At 37.3% G+C, this 16109-nt stretch overlaps 1 protein-coding gene across 8 annotated transcripts in view; it reads left to right on the top strand.

Annotated features, from left to right (window-relative positions):
* NAALADL2 (N-acetylated alpha-linked acidic dipeptidase like 2) overlaps window positions 1–16109 on the top strand; it is a 455965-nt gene that overhangs the window by 132209 nt on the left and 307647 nt on the right. For 2 of the 8 annotated variants that reach the window (XM_065073811.1, XM_065073813.1), the window contains one exon: window positions 13159–13300. The exons of 5 other annotated variants lie outside the window; for them this stretch is intronic. The gene's annotated coding sequence lies outside the window, so the exon portion shown is untranslated. Of the gene's footprint in view, window positions 1–11095; window positions 12149–13158; window positions 13301–16109 lie in introns of those variants that run through there. One more of the 8 variants, XM_065073814.1, reaches the window with a different exon arrangement.

Raw genomic sequence — 16109 nt, 5'->3', positions numbered from 1 at the left:
CCGGCTGCACGCACAGTAAATGTCCACCTTGCACCACTCAATTATGCATTAAAGGGCTTAGAGAAAATGTCAGACTGGTTAGTTTGTTCCCTACAAAATGCAGAGTAATAACCTGAATATGGCCTTCCAGTAGGAATAGCAATTCATTGTTTAAATATTGCTCCAAGTATGAAATAGTTGCGTTGTAGCATATTTTTTATTATTATTTTTATTATTCTCTGGACAATGCAGGCCTCCTGCAAAGATGGATGTAAGCCTCTGTGGTGATCCTTGCTTATTTGTCTTTTATAGTCCTAGATCCCAGTGAAAAGAGACTTAGGAGGTAAATCAGTGTTCTGTCTCCTTCTGACTTGCCTTCAGCTTTGTGCATTTTTAGCCCAGACATTTTACTAAACTGCATTTGCGTGGCGAGGCTGTCCGTAGGTGCATGTTTTTGTGTTTAGCATTAACGAAAGAGAATGCACAGTTTGTAGAGGAAAAGGAGTCCAACAGCAGGTGGAGCAATGAACTATTTACATTGCTGTATTCTCATATTGCTGGCGCTTTTTAATTTTGTACTTGCTCTATCCCCTTTCTCTTAGGCTGTTCAGATCAATTGTCAAACATCTGCCTGTCCAAAAAAAAAAAGGGGGGGGGCGTTGCTCTTCTATTTGGAAGATTAATTGGGTTATTTCAGTCACAGGAAAGTTGCCAGCTCTTGTAAAAAAGGGAGGAGAAAGGACACAAATGCTAACAGCTACTGATTAATAACAGATGTATATTCAATGGGATGGAAGACAAACTGCTCTTTCCAGGGATTTGATAGAAAGGATGCTTGCTGGGGAACACTGCAGGACACCTCTGTTAGGCTGCAGGGGGTGTTACCTAATGAATTTCCATTGATTACATGATAGTGAACATTGACCAGGTCTCTGTTGCCAGTCAAGTCCCTATAACCTGCTGATGCTTCTGCCAGCCTTCCTGCAGTAGCTAATAATAGTTTCAAAAGGCTGTTTTCCCCTGTTGCTTTTATGTTATTTCTTTGCGCTATTAAGGACTGACTTGAAATGATGTACATTCCTAGAAAAGATCAAATCCTAGAAGAATCAGCCCAATACGCATGCTTTCTTTATCAATTACTTTGTTTAATGTGTGAAGTGTCCAGCAGAGTGTATAATCCAGTGTTTTGGTCAATTAGTAAATCAATATAATCCAAAGCAGATTTATAAACTGCTCACAGACAACCTGGGGAACAGGATCTTTAAAGCCGATAGCATCAGCCAGCATGTCTGAAGTTATAATGACAAAAGTGCTGGTAAGAGAGTAACTAAATGCTAGATTGCTTTCTAATGCTATTATGAATAAAAGAGACTCTGCTTTCACACACAACATGAGGAAAAAGCATTGTTGGCCTACTGTAGTGCTTTTGTGATTTTCACTGTGTTAGCTATATGTAGACAGATAGCCACATCTAGTAGAAAGTGTAAAGGAAAAATATAAAGAAGTAAAAGTAAAGATTGATAGTGGAACTAGTAGGGAACTTCATGAAACAGTTATTCCTGGTCCACTTGCAGAGGAATCCTGAGGTGTTTCACATTCTCTCTGCAGATCGTACACCGTAGAAGTGTTTCAGGGTTTTGTTCTCTTCTGTCATTGGTATTGTGCTTGCTTGTCTTGTGAAATTAATTGTTGAAACTTTTTGCATGTATTTGAGCTGTATTGTTGTTTGGATGAAATCTGGATTTATTTTTAAAGATTCCCTGTCGCTTTTTATTCCTGTAAGTGTCCTGGTATTTCTTTTGAGTTTCACGCTGGGGACTCATCAAAGAATGGTTTGGGCTTGAAGGGACCAGTCTCTGGACTATCAAAAACTGTATAGGATCAGCTATCTGGATATTAACTTTTTGGTGGGTTGACAGGCATTTTCCTGGTTGTTAGCAAAAGAGGTCAAACGAACATATGGGTTGTTTTCTGGCCACAGCAAGTGCTGTGCTTTTGCGCTTTCATCTTTTATTTTGCTGAGCATCACCTGCAATATCCAGTGGCCCACCATTTTAATTACAAAAAAGTATATAAAAGACAAATTTAATCCAGATGGCAAGTAGCTATTTGAAATCCAGCTCTTTACTCTTTGGTATGGGTTGTGGTTTGTGTTCATCCCTTTGCGGTTTTACACTGTTAAATGCATGAAAACTATCTGAGATGGTTGACTCTGCTGCTGGATCATTGCATCCCAGGAGACAGACTTTAAAGAGCATCTGTTCAGCCTTGGATTCCGTTTTTGACACAGTCCCACCAGCATCTCTTTTGGCAATGGGACTTCACCAGGTATTGCTGCAGCAACAATAGTGGGATGGTAGGACAGTAGGACGGCCACATTAAAACACTTCTTCACCGAACGGTGCTTGGATGAAGGGAAGAGAATAAGCCACATGACTCTGTGAAAGTATATCTGTTGCATGATAAATTATACTTTTTTCTTTCAATGCATCAGTCAAATTAAAATTGCATAAGCATTGGTTTCTAAATTTCAATGACTATACAGCTGAAAGAAGTGTCTATAAGCAGAGAGAAGTTAATTTAATGAAATATTTAAACATTTTACTTAACCTCCTGATGTTGCCCCTTAGATGTGCGTGCTGCACACTTGTTACGGGGGGTGGACTTCACTTGTGCTGCCAAAGAAAAGTTGGCTGGAGCAACAAGAACCTTTAAATTCCTGAGAATTTTTTCTTAGTGAAAGACAAGAACTTCTCCTTAAATGTGAAAATGATATATGGAAGTACATATAATAATTTGTTTTAATTTATGATACATCACAGCCTGTATGGGATTTTTTTTCCAAGCATGATACTATTTGAAAGAATTTACTTTGTAACTAGAAGCTGAGGAAATAACAATGGTTGTCACAGTTTAGACACAGAGATAAATATTAATGAAATACTTCATGTAAGCTACGGTAAAGCATCCTTGGAAATTCAGTCAGATCATTTCCCTCATTAGTTGAGAGCTCCTTTGTCATTCATGCAGTATCTCACTCTTCTGGAATAACATAATGATGTTTTTCAATGAAAATTTCAAGAAATGTTTGTGTTACATGTCACACAGTCTAACTCATTTTAGAAGAATATCTCTTTCTATCAATCACCAAATTTAAAAGTACTTTTAAATGTATGTATGTTTGGGATTGGAAGGGACCTCAAAAGATCATCATGTATTACTCACACACATTCATAATGTCTTAGAAAATACTTCAGATGGTATAAAACTTACGGATATTTTCCAGGCATGTACAGAGAGGCAGTATTATTCATGTGAGAATGTAATTTGTTTAATCACCTTGTGTTTTGGGGCTTAACTGTCTTCGAACGCCTCCTGAGAGCTTTCCTGTAGGAGCATGATTCCGGCTGATGACTCCAGCCTCCACTGTACCTGTTGTCAGTCACTGAGGTTCTCCGCACTGTTTTTCCTCCTCAGCATAACCGTACCTGTACTTTGAAGTTACACCACATTAACTCAAGATGTTGTCTTCTGATCTCTTACACAGAAATAATAATGGAAATACAAAGGTCTTCCTGACTCCAGCTCCTTGGGCTAAACCACCTGCTAACTGTGATTACCTGAGGCTTTCCATCACTGGTGTTTTCCCATACCAGCAAACTTCAAAGGAAATATATTAAGTGTTACTCTGTATTAATGATTAATTGTAATGTTGTATAATGCAGTTTCTGGCTTTTCTTGTCTTGCTTAGAGATTCATGTAACTTTGCCTGTTAATTCATTGAGAAGTTTTGATTTGATTTTTTTTCAGAAAATGCTTAGGTACCAAAGGCCAAGTCAGTCTTTTCATCTGGTTTAATCAAAAATCTGTCCCAAATTTGAGAGTTTTCTAAAGGAAGTGATTTTTTTTATCCAGTGAGGTGTCTAGAGTATGTAATAACATATAATATTTCTTAACTTCTTTTTTGAGAATTTAAGCAGAATTTATCTTCTCACAGTTCAAACCCTCTTTCAGTGTACTTAACCAAATGGCACTTCCTGAGTGGGTTGATTCTGTCTGTGTCCTTGACTTCTCTGTTTTTGATTTGGCTTTGCTCCTGCCCAGTTCTCCTCTCCTCTTCCTTGAGCAGGCATCCCTCCAACACATCCAGCACAGCCTCTTTGTTCACAGGGTGGCTGTTGTTGACAGGCGTGGGTGGAGATGTGTCCTCTGTTCTTGAAGAGTGCTGTCATCTCAGCTGTCTCCCTCCAAGAGCAGACTAAACGCTGCTCTATATGCCTCTTCAATAGCGTATGGTCATTAAAAATGTCATCCATTCAGCTCCAGTGGAGTTTAGTGCCAAATACAACAGTACTGTCAGTTGTTTTATTCAAATTCTTTAAGAGATGACCGTTAGGCTTAGAAAAGTCAGCAGTTTTATTTTTTCACCTTGGAGCATCTGAAATAACATTAAAAGAAGGAATAAAACTATATGGTTTGATCAGTACAAGTAAACATGAAATTGAAAAAAAAAAATACTGACAGTAGTATAGAAGGAAAGCAGCAGAAAAACTACAGGTTCAAAAAAAACTTGTTATTAAGTAAACTCCCACTTCAAAAACTTTGATGTTTTTACATTCTAAGGTCTCATTCTAAGGCACTTGGGTAGAGATAAGATCAGTGGTACCGTAACTACATGCAGACCTGAATCCAATTTACTGCGTTTGCGTCTTTCCTTCTCTCATCACTGAGAAATTAATCCAACATCCATGTAGTCATAGTGAATTTAGGTTTTAGAGATGCCTATTTTGCCATCCAAGAGACAAAATTGGCTGGTGGAAAACAATGGGAACTCTAGACTTTGATTTTTAACCTGCCTTGCCACTGAACACTACAGATATTTGGACAGATGCTAAATATCCAGCTTTTATAAATCTGCAGAGGAGCTTTATTTCAAAAATACAATAAAACGGGAAACTGAGTAGCCCAGAACTGAAGGGTTGTTTATTTTTTTCTCGTTTTATTCACATATTCATTTTAATTATTCTTTTGAAAGCACCCCGAGCTAAAATTTTTAATTCCTATGATGAAAGCTTTTTTGAATTTAGTAGGTAGTTTTGTTGTGCAACAATTGTAAGTAAAAATCTTAGCCATATTTTGGAAAATTTGACCTTTTTAAAAGTGATTCAGGATGTGTTTTGTAGCTCAAAAACAGTATTTTTAAAAAATTCAATTAAAAAAAATAAGTTCAGAACCACAGAGGTGGAACTTGTTCTAACAATGACATATACCTGGTTTTCATTTGCCTCTGGATTTTAATATTAGAGAGCAGGAAACTAAACCCAAATATTTCTACTAATGTGTTTAATCCATTTCAGCCAAAAGGCTGCCTATGTTAGAATCTTTCAGCATTTTGATATCCAGTTCTACCATTGTCCATTATCACAGTATTTTGCAACACAGAAGGCTTATACTATAAATAAGCATTTTCCTAATACTCATGTGAAATGTAGGATTTCGAGATGCTCTATAGATCTTTGTGCTTTCTGACATTTATATTTTGCTTCAGTCTCACATCTTTAGCTGTTATGATAGAGTTTATCATCTTTATGCAGATGATGGTAAGGCTTCTGTGTATTTAGTTTGTTTTCTGTAGCAGTTACAACTTTTAGAGAATAGCTTACTTGTACCTTACTTCTAGAAGTTTTATTTAGGAGAAGTTTTTCTGTGTATATGTTTAAGTAAACTTCTCCAGAGCTTGTCCACACTGGCCTTAACTGATGCTCTAGAACACACATAATTTCTCTTAGATGTGGTTTATGGCATTACAGCTTGGCACTGTTGTTTTGGACTTAGGCAGTGTTGTAGAGAAGGAAAGGATTGCACCATAAAGCAGTCAATATTAGGTCAGATTTGTAATTTCTTCCCGGCCTGATGATATGTAGTAGCCTTAAAATATTGCAAGAGTGACACAGAAAATCTGAGGTACCTGACCCGTGGTCACTGAGCATCTTCTCATTGTTGGGAGTTCCGTATCAGCTTTTGCTGCTTAGTCTGTGACTTGATGAGCTTTTGCTTTTCCCTGTTTTTCTGTTTTTTGTCAGTGATGAGCCTTTCTTATTCGAGTATGTTCATTACTCTGTTAATGACAAATTAAATGAAGAATTTTTGATAAGGCCAGGCTTCTAATGGTGTCTAAAAATAATTTCAAGACCAACAGCGTAATGTCTTCTAGTAGTTGTTAAATATGAGTGAACTCACTAGGCTAAAATAAGAATCAGGCCAATTAAACCTCTCTTTGAGGATGGTGTTTATAATTAGAGATGCTCAGGAAATGTTTACCTCTTGTTCCCCACCACTCCCCACCTTTTTTCTCCCATAAGACGATGGAAAGTAGAGGTACAGAGTGCCCACTTGAAGAGATAAATGGCTGAGCATTGTGGTTCTCACAAGGGAAATTTGAGCATTTTTCCTAAAATTTAAAACCTTATAGTGAGTTTTTTAGAAACATGTTGTGTTTTGTTTGTTTGTTTGTTTTTAAGAACCAGTTCTTTCAGAGGCAAAAGAGTTTTTCTCAGGAAATCTCAGTAGTCCACTATTTGTGGTTGTGAAGGGGATGTTGAGTGCTCTATTCATTGTTTTGAAGACCTGTGGTTAGAAAGCGTGGCCATTACAGTGTGGTGGGACTTCTACTCTATCATATTGTGAGTCTGTGGAAGCCTTACTTTAAGAATGATTTGCCACTTTCAATCCAATTTTGTTCCTCATTAACTAGGTGAGAAATTGTATTGTGAACTACAGTGTAGGTGTAACATAATCTTCTGCTGCAGCTGAAGATGAGACACAAAATCTAATATTGAGTCATGAAGCTGCTTCTGTAAATAAAGAACGTAGGCAGCATTGTGTGTGGGGAGAGGGAGATGCCTGCAAGTAGGGAAGTTTTGTGTCCATGTGAAGCTCAGTTTGCCAGCTTTTTCAAATAGGCAAAAACCTATTGGATGCCATAAGGTGATTAAAAAAAAAAAAAAAGCTATTATTTAAAAATATATTACATTCGTACTTAGTTTCTCAAGAGAACACTGTATTTTGAGGGAGACTTCTTAAAATAAATGTCTCTAAGAAACACCTCCCTTCTACAAGGAATGACATGAGGTTTTGTAAAATGCAGGTTCTGAGCACCAGCAGGGCTACCTGAAGGTGGTATTTCTTATTCTTTACTGAGCCTTTTCATCCTGCATTTTTTGCATCCTTTATCTAACCAATATCTATCTTAAGGATTGTCATTTTTGTAGTAGCATCTCTGCATGAAGAATTGCAAACGTTGTCCATCTTAAAGACCTTTGTTTTTTTTTTCTGTTTTGGGGTTGCTCCCTTTTCTCCTGACCTAGGGATGCCCATGTTGCAGTAACATGGGTGTTCCACAGCTGTAGGATTGAAATAATGTTGAAAGTAGGAAGTAGTATGAGAAGATGATCTTTTAAAAATAAATCTCTACTGATGAATTTTGCAGAAGTACCAAGTGTTTGTCAGTTCTCATTGTTCAGCAGTGGGCATATGGTACAGTTGTATAATGTAAGTCTAGCAGTATGATACCTTTTAAAAAGAAACTTTACACTAACTTTTCTCATTATGAATGGATTCCGAAGTCTTTAAAGTTTTGTTGGCCCTAGATTTTGTGTGTTGTAGCAGTTTGTAGTGTCTTGAATATGGCTTAATTGGCCCCCAGATGTGAGAACAAAATGGACCCTTTTTTCAGTGATCTGTAGAAAATATGGACATATGCAATTACATTGTTTGAGTGTATTGATTGGGAATCCTACAGACTATGTCTTTTTTATATCAGGGCTTCCTTTTACAATCAGTGAGAATTTTGTATGGAAGGTTTCGGGAATCCAGTGTGGATGTGTGTTTCCTATTCATGCAGAGCTCTGAAACCCAGCATGACATTGTCTTTGCAGTAAGTTGTATTTGTTCTGAATTCTTTGCATGACAGTCTGATAAAAAACTGATGCTAACAGCAGCAATGCCTTTATAATATATCCTCATCTGTTGATAGTATTTTTTAGCATGGCACCTAAATAAGGAAAACTCCTTACAAAAGAGAGCAAAATAAAAAGAAAGGGATTCTGGTAGTACTAAAATAATAACTCTAAAGTGCGTTCATCTAGATGGGTTTCTGAGGTTTTGTATTTAAAAAAAAATCCTATTCAAAATCTCCTCGATTGAATTATTAATGTGAAATTTAGATCTTGGGACATTTTTTAGCAGCAATCATTAGCAAGAATATAATTCCAAAAGTAGTACATGATATTCCTGTCTTTTTGCGATGTCGTTAGTATAATAGCCGTAATGGGGCAAACATACTTCTAACTCAAGATCACCTTCACCCAATCAGCTACCTCTCAAATTCTCCTTACATGTTTAAACCTTCTTTCCTTAACGAAAATTCATGGTAACAGAAGAGAGGTGAGTGGTGGTGATATGAAATATATACCATCAGGCACAAATATGTTTTATGAACTTGTGTCACATGAAGCCTTGGGAAATCTTATACACATGAATGCTTTCACAAATTATGTTTATCTTGTACGTGCACAGGAGCAAATTACATTTTTTTAGTCTTCAGGGTATCTGTGAGTGGGTCTATTCTTGCCGATTCAGTCTGAGCTATAAGAAATATATCAGTAAGGCTCTGGACTTCACAAGGTCGCTTCAGAAACAGGTAGAGTTGTATGGTATTTCTTGTCAAGGCTTGAAAGTAGATGAAATCCACGTGGCTTTACTCTTCAATATGATGTGAATTTCTTACTAGTTCAGGAAAAGTCAGTAAAAGAACTGGTTGAAGTGTCATGAAGTGATTAAAATGTTCTTCCAGATTCTGCTGTTACAGAAAGGGAAGGAAACCATAGTTTTGCAAAGAGGAAACTAAGCCCACTTACCTCTAGGTAAAAGTGGCAATTACTTTTTACCTCTTTTCCCACAGAAAAGGTGCTAGAACCATGTTCTGTAGAATGAATTGGTTGAAAAAGTGTGCTGCTTATGAGGCTTAATTACAGCATTATGTATATTGGGTGCTTTCCAGCATTAGCAGTGATGTCCCACATGCCCCTCCCTTCTCCCCCTTCCCCCCCATTGTAACTCAGGAACCTGCAAAACACAGTATTATGTTGGTTTTCATTGCAGTTATGTTTTTCTAGTTACGGAGAAAGCGCAATTCTTTTACTTAGAAGAGGTTTTTCTCACTTTTCATCTTCACATTTCATCATGCAGTGGTGTGATTACAGTGGGATTTTCAAGTATTAAAAGCATTTTTGGAGGCTTTTCCGGTTAGTTGCAAGCTCTGGCATTTCCAGCAATGACAACAGAAGCAAAACCATGCAGCTATGAGTAATTTGCCATTTCCCAATAACCTTCCAAATAGATTTGAGTGGGTTTTGTATAGCTTTCACAACTGCTTTGAAGAGCATTCAAATGTACCTCTCATGTTGAAACAATCTTGTACTTAGGTTTCTCACACACCAGCCAGTAGTGTGTCCTAAGTAGTGTTCTGCAGGGCATTCCCAGGCTGACGTGTGAGAATTTAGTGGTTGAACCACTCCCATTTCTTCCATGCAGCTGCCAAACCAGTTGTTTTAGCTATCGACTTTCCCTTTTTCATCTTTGCTGTCTTGGTTATTCACATGTACTAAAGACTGAGTGTTATTAACTTGGATGATGAGAGAAGTACTGAACACAAACTTGTTTAAGCTGGATATGTAATTTGAAATTTATAAGAGGAATCTTCAAGTGGAAGCAAGTTCTCCACCAATAGTGTTTTAGTTTCTGTTAGCTTTTCAATCCATATTTGAAAACAAGACTCTTAGATTTTCCTTTCAATCCTTTGTCAGAGAGAGGCTTCTCTGAATTCAAAGACTGTTGCATTTAATTTATTACAAATAAAGAAACAGGACCTTCAGGGATCGCGCAATATGTGGCATCTACCTTGGGACGATGGTATGGAGGAAAGTAGTGGGTGACTGATCCAGGAGGATCTGCTGAATAAGTACTGCACATGCCTCCATAGAAATATGAGACCTGTAGTAAAAGACCAAATGCCACAACTCTGTTGCACATTATGCCATAAGGAAAAAGCAAGATAAATAAAAGCTATAGCCATTATTCCCCTAGAAACTCATTGTTAAATAATATTCAAGTGGTCCTCGGAATGGGTCATGATGAGGAAGGACTAAACAGGAATGTCAATGGTTTTTGCCACTCTTGAGACAGATACTTCATCCCTATGGCATTGACCATATCCATTTAGTTTGAAGTCCAGTTCTTAATGAGCAATCCCTCTAGACTCCCTGCAGCTCTGGGAAAGTTTCTCATTATGTTCTGCAGGGCTTAATTTTCCATGCAGGGCTGTTTATGTTTTTAGAAAAAAAAAAAAGAAAAGTGTTACTGATGAGAGATGTTGGAGAAAAAAAATACTGCTGGTGAAGACAACACTGAACAAGAGCTATCAATCCTTGTTTAGAAGAGTAGACACTAAATTTTCAGTTTGTCTTTGATGACAAAGGAAACTGCCATTCATTTGGATGTTATTGAAGGGCTTTCTTTCCCTCTTAACCCACATCACTGTGTCTTGATGCTTGGGGAGCATGTTGTCTTCCTCTTTGGAGATCAGTGTAGTAGATGGGGTTTTTACTAGATGCCTTGCATTCAAAGGGTGGGAAAAGTGTGTGTTTGTTTGGGTTTTTTTTTTTTTTTTTTTTTTTTTTTTTCCGAGGATAATAAGGACAAGGGAAGATCTTGTTTTCAGCTACTTTGCTATAATCATGTTTGTGAGTTGCATTTGGCTGAGACCTTGCAACTGTCTTCAGTTGTTGTTGGGTAAAACTGCAAATCTAGAAACCCAAATCTAAGGGTATTGGAACTGAAGATACTTGATACTTCTGTTGGGGATTCAATATGACTTTCCTTATAGCCTCTTTTGCTTGTTAAATGTATAATTAACTTAGGTTGTGTGATCAACTGGCTTTAATATGCTTTAAAAATCACTGTAAAATAACAGTCATTAGACTACTGATCAGAGAAGTAATTGAGAACTGTAATTTCAGTAAGTATTTTAGCTGTTTTATTTCTTAATTTGTCAATAAATCTTTGAAGTGTTAGGAGTCTGCTTTGCAAATTTCGTATTAAATGCAGAACTTGTCCTTTAAAAATAAATATTGTAGGAGTAGTAATACAAAAACCTAGTACATGGTCTCCAAACACTGAGAAAAACAGTAAGTCTGAGGTAGTCAGCTCCTGAATATCCATTTCTGCAGTATTAAAATAAGTGTGAGACTAAGTTTTAGTGCAATTTAAAAATAATTCATCTCAAGTAAATACATAGTTGCAGCGTAATCAATGCAAATATATCTAAATAGGTAGTTATGGTGAATTAGAATGTAGTATTACCGAATGGGCTGCTCAAGATTTCATTAACTAAAAAGACTCAAGACCCTGTTTACCAAGAAAAATATCCTTTATTCTGTACCAGTTGCTTTAGGTTGTTAATTTGAGAAGCTGATCATTTTGGACCGTTAATCATAAAAATTAGAGACAAATTTAGTGAGCTTTAAAGCAATTCTCAACTAGACTAAGAGTTGTGTCATCCAGTGTTTATTAATATAAATGAAGTAAATTAGAAGCATGACATTATAAAGTGGAGGAAGAAACTTCAGAAACTTTCCTAGATCCTCCCAAAACTCCATTAATTTATTCCATGTTGTTCTTCAGTAGTTTGCTTTGGGTTTTTTTTATCTTTCTGTTTGTTTCTTTTCCTCTCTTTCCTCTCCTGCACTAATAATGCTGCAGTTCAGGCCAGATAAGCATCTTAGGAGAAGAGTGTCTGCAATGATGTCTAGCTGTGTTTATAGTTACTTAATATCCATAGATTTTTATATTTGGGTGGAGAAGGGAGTAGGGAAGAACTTAGCAGCCATGGGAAGTTGTATGTTTTTATTTTATACATATTCTTATCGGTAAGATCATGTTCTTCATTCACCTGGAGGCTCTGAGCCAGGATTGCCAGTGCATGCAGGCTTTCATGCGGATGGAGACTCCCACTCCAGTGTGGTGCAATGGTTTATCTGTGAGCATTGCCATGCAGGGGTCTGAACAAGAAATAGCATGTACAGCGATGTCTCCTTGCTGCTTCGCACAGGTAGGGCTGAGAGAACATTTGATTTGCTAAAGTTGTGACAACTGCATCTATCTCTATCTAGTTTTGCTTCACAGAAGAGGTGGTGTGTGATGGAGTGTGGTGTAGAGGCGAGAAGTTTTCCCCAGCTCTGAGTTGTTCATATCTTTCCTCTTCTGAGAGCAGTTGCCTCTGGGAGTCTGGGTTTTCCCACTCCAGGGTTCGCTTGGCAGATTCATGCTTGCTTATAACAAAATGTCCCGGTGTCTGAGCTTGTGATGACCTTTCCCTGGGGTTATGGCACAAAGGCTGGGGGTCTCCATGTGCTCCAGTGCATGGAAAACAGATTTCCATGGGCTTTACTGGACTTGTGTGCTGAAGGGCTCTCTTTTTGAGCCATATGTGTAGTTAAGGGGAAAGCCTCATGTTTTTTTAAGATTAGCATCAGTTTCTCATGCTTCAGCATTTCCAGAAACGCAAGGTTCTCCTGATGGTCTGCTTGAGCCTTGTGGATTCCAATTATAGTTTTTCAAAATGATTTTTTAAAAATGAGGAAGAAAAGAATGTGAGTTTCACAAGATTAAAAGACCCCTGACACCCGAAGAGTCAGAATGTCTGTAAATTAAATGTTTCCATGTGCCTTCAGCAGCTGGAGGAAATCTGCGTGCGTGTGCGTGTCTCTCCGTATTTCTTCCACTGAAACCTGCTAACCAACTGATCCACAGATTCTCAAGAGCTGTCAGCAAATTTCTTCATTGGAGTTTTTTTTTTTCCCCCTGAAATGGAAGGCTTGGTATTTAACAGGGTGGTTATTGACCTCCTTTCACCTTTTTATTTTGGGTACCCAGGCGTAGCTCTGTATTGCAAATCACATTGCAAATCTAAATACTAATAGAAAACTTCAGAGCGCACTTTAGAAAAAAAGGTGCAAGGAAGGCAACAATTGCCATATTCATGTATTTTGAATAGCAATTTTTTCTAATGCAAAATACTAGACAGCAGTTGTAAAGAAGATAATTTTACATCCAATCCAGGCTCTTGCTTACAAATCACCTGACGAAAATACAATGAAGAAGTAGTTGTGCGACATGTGCTCATCCGTCACTCCGGTTATTCCACAGCAGCTTTCCAGCGAGCAAGTTGGGAAGACCGGCTTTCCAGTGGAAGCTCTTTAGGGTAGGTGGTTTCAGTTTTGCCTCCCTTGATTTGAGCAAGACAAGCCTGTTTGCAGATGTGAATTCTTTTTGAGCATGCCTTCACATGCAACTTTTCGTACCTTTTTGGATCGCCTTAAAAGAAATCTATACCTATAGTTGACCTACTTAATCTATGCAATTATTCCACTTTGCTAGGGTGTATGCACATCTTGTTCTCGTCTCCGTATTTTTTTCCAGTTTGGCAGTAATTTAATTCCTTGTTAAAAATACCATATGGTTGGTAATGGAAACTTGAGTTCGGTATTTCTATCGTTACTATTACTGGCCAGAAGAATGGAGGCAGAAATCAGACTACTGTTTTGCAAAATCACTGCTCGTTCATTGCCTTCTCAGAAATGCTGCTGGATTAATTTACGTGTTTTTAATAGTGATGAGTAAGGCAAATGGACTCCTGCTGAAAGCAAGTGAAATGTCAGGGATTGTTGATTCTAGTTAAAAACGCACCCATTTCTCACCAGAGCTTGGTGCCGCAATATCTCTTTACCTTTGAATCTAGTAAGAGACTTCCAACAGCTGATGGGTACCTTGTGCCAAATTGTTATCTTTTGTGTGACACCGGATTTACTCATACGTTTCTTCCTTCCTGGCTGTAAAGCTACAACGTTCTTTAAAGCCCCAAAGTCTGCAGTTTACTGAAGTTGAATGTTTCTGCATCAAATTGCGTCTGAGTGGGGGGTATATAGACATGGTTCAGCCCTGTATATATGTTCTGATCCAGCAAAACTTATTAACAAGCTAAAACTGAAGGATATAAGTAGTTTTCCTGAGTACAGTGGGTCATTTGGTATATGTTACTGGCTTAATACCAGTACTATTGACACATTGTATTTTCTGTCCCTTACTCAATGTATTTAAAGATCAGCAAATCTCTTAAACTGCTAAATATAAGACTTTTCTCTGGTTAAAGTTTACTCATTTCAGTTGCATAAATCCTTACTAGTATAGGAAAGAACGGTACTTGACTGTTTTTACTAAGTATATACAGGTTACCATGCATCTCTGTAGAATACTGACAACAGGTTATATATACAATTAGATAGAATAGTTTTTAACCTAGCTATAGCAAATTTTTTGTAATATTAACATACACAGAGGGAGGGCTGATAACTACTAACTTCTTAGTTATACAGATTGCTATATGGCGTCTAATGCTATCTAGTGATTTGGTTATGGCACTTTTGACCCTGATGTTTTGCTTCACATTTTTCTTATAAATGTTGCTTTCATAAAGTTGCCCTAATAAATTCTTTTCTCTATTTTCCAAAGTGCCGCTTTGCCCCTTGGCTATCATAGGGAAACAGCTGTGATTTAAGACATCAGCTTTGCTATTAACATCAAGTGGCTGCATAACAACTATGAATCATCTTTATGAATGTGTTCTGACTAAATCATAGAACTCATTAGGTGTGGATGGATGGATATCTGAGAAAGTGATAGAGGTAATAGGCTGTCTTCTAAGATAATGAAAAAGTTTTCACCTTCACTTTTCTTCATATGCTTGCCTTGGAAATGGTGGCTTTCTAATACGAATACTTGCAAACACACAGCTGAAAATGCATCTGTCACTGTAAATCCAGTCATATGCACAGGACCAATTCAGGTGATTGAATGGTAATTATTCACAATTGGGACTGTAGCAGAGTATTTTGTCAGACAAGAACAAATTAAGTTAGGTGTATTTTTTTTTTTCTTAAGTTGGCAATTCTCTGGCATCTGATGGCCAGAAAATAATTGTCCCTGGTGCTCTCTGAGGAAGTTGTAGAGATTTATTTTTACAAATGGTACAAGAATGTGCAGAAAACAAGTTTCCTGTATTTCTTTTTTTTTCCCAAAACAGCCATTTAAATAGCATGCATTCCTTCTACACACAATCTGTATGGGAGAGTATTTAATATTTTCTGTATAATTTATTTATTTCAATGAAATTATTTTATTCTTCTGTAGAAAAACTCAAAGATATATGCAAATTGCCTCTTGGCCAAGTGGTATCTCTTAACCCAGCAAATACAATCCACCCCCCAAATGAGCTAGGTTAATCTATTCTTCTTGATAATTTTTTTTCCTATAATCAGATTTTCCATAGTTGCTCTCTAAATACTAATTCTAGCTTGATAAAGCCTTCAATTTATTTGCTGCGAAGAATGGTTATTTAACAACAACAAAAAACCCAGAAATGAGTCTGAACATTAACTGCCTCAAGACATGAACTCATTAGAAGCACATGCACAGATTGATTGGGCTGCTACTGATGGTGATGATAATAGTAATTGTATTACAGTGGTGCCTTAGGATCCTGGCTGTAAATGAGGTTCTTGTTCTTGTAGGTACAGAACTAAGATCCACTGCAGCCCTGAAAAGCTTCAAAACTACAAGTGAAATGAGAAACAAAGAGAGCTTGAATACAAATACTAGCTTTAAATTAAAAAGACAAGACCTATTTGGCTCCTAACCAGCTCTACCAAATTCGGTTCTTCAACACCTTCAAAAGAAGCAAATATCTATCAAGATGATAAATCGTTTAAAATAATTTAAGCAGAGCACTCATATGAAACACTGTCATGCAAGAATATGGCAAGTCCTACCCTCTGATTTGTGGTACGCAGTTAATAAAGAAACGAAATAATGAATGATGCAGGTTTCAACTGTAGTAATGCACATAGTGCTCGTAATGAGCATGGAGCACATATGCCTGTTTGAAGGATGAATGGAGGTTTATACTGAGCTATTGCTTTATGGTCAAGCAGATATCATTGGGTTTGCTTTACAGG

The sequence above is a fragment of the Columba livia genome, chromosome 9 (genome assembly GCF_036013475.1).
Source record: "Columba livia isolate bColLiv1 breed racing homer chromosome 9, bColLiv1.pat.W.v2, whole genome shotgun sequence".
Lineage (NCBI taxonomy): Eukaryota > Metazoa > Chordata > Aves > Columbiformes > Columbidae > Columba > Columba livia.
This window is presented reverse-complemented; position numbering and strand designations above follow the sequence as displayed.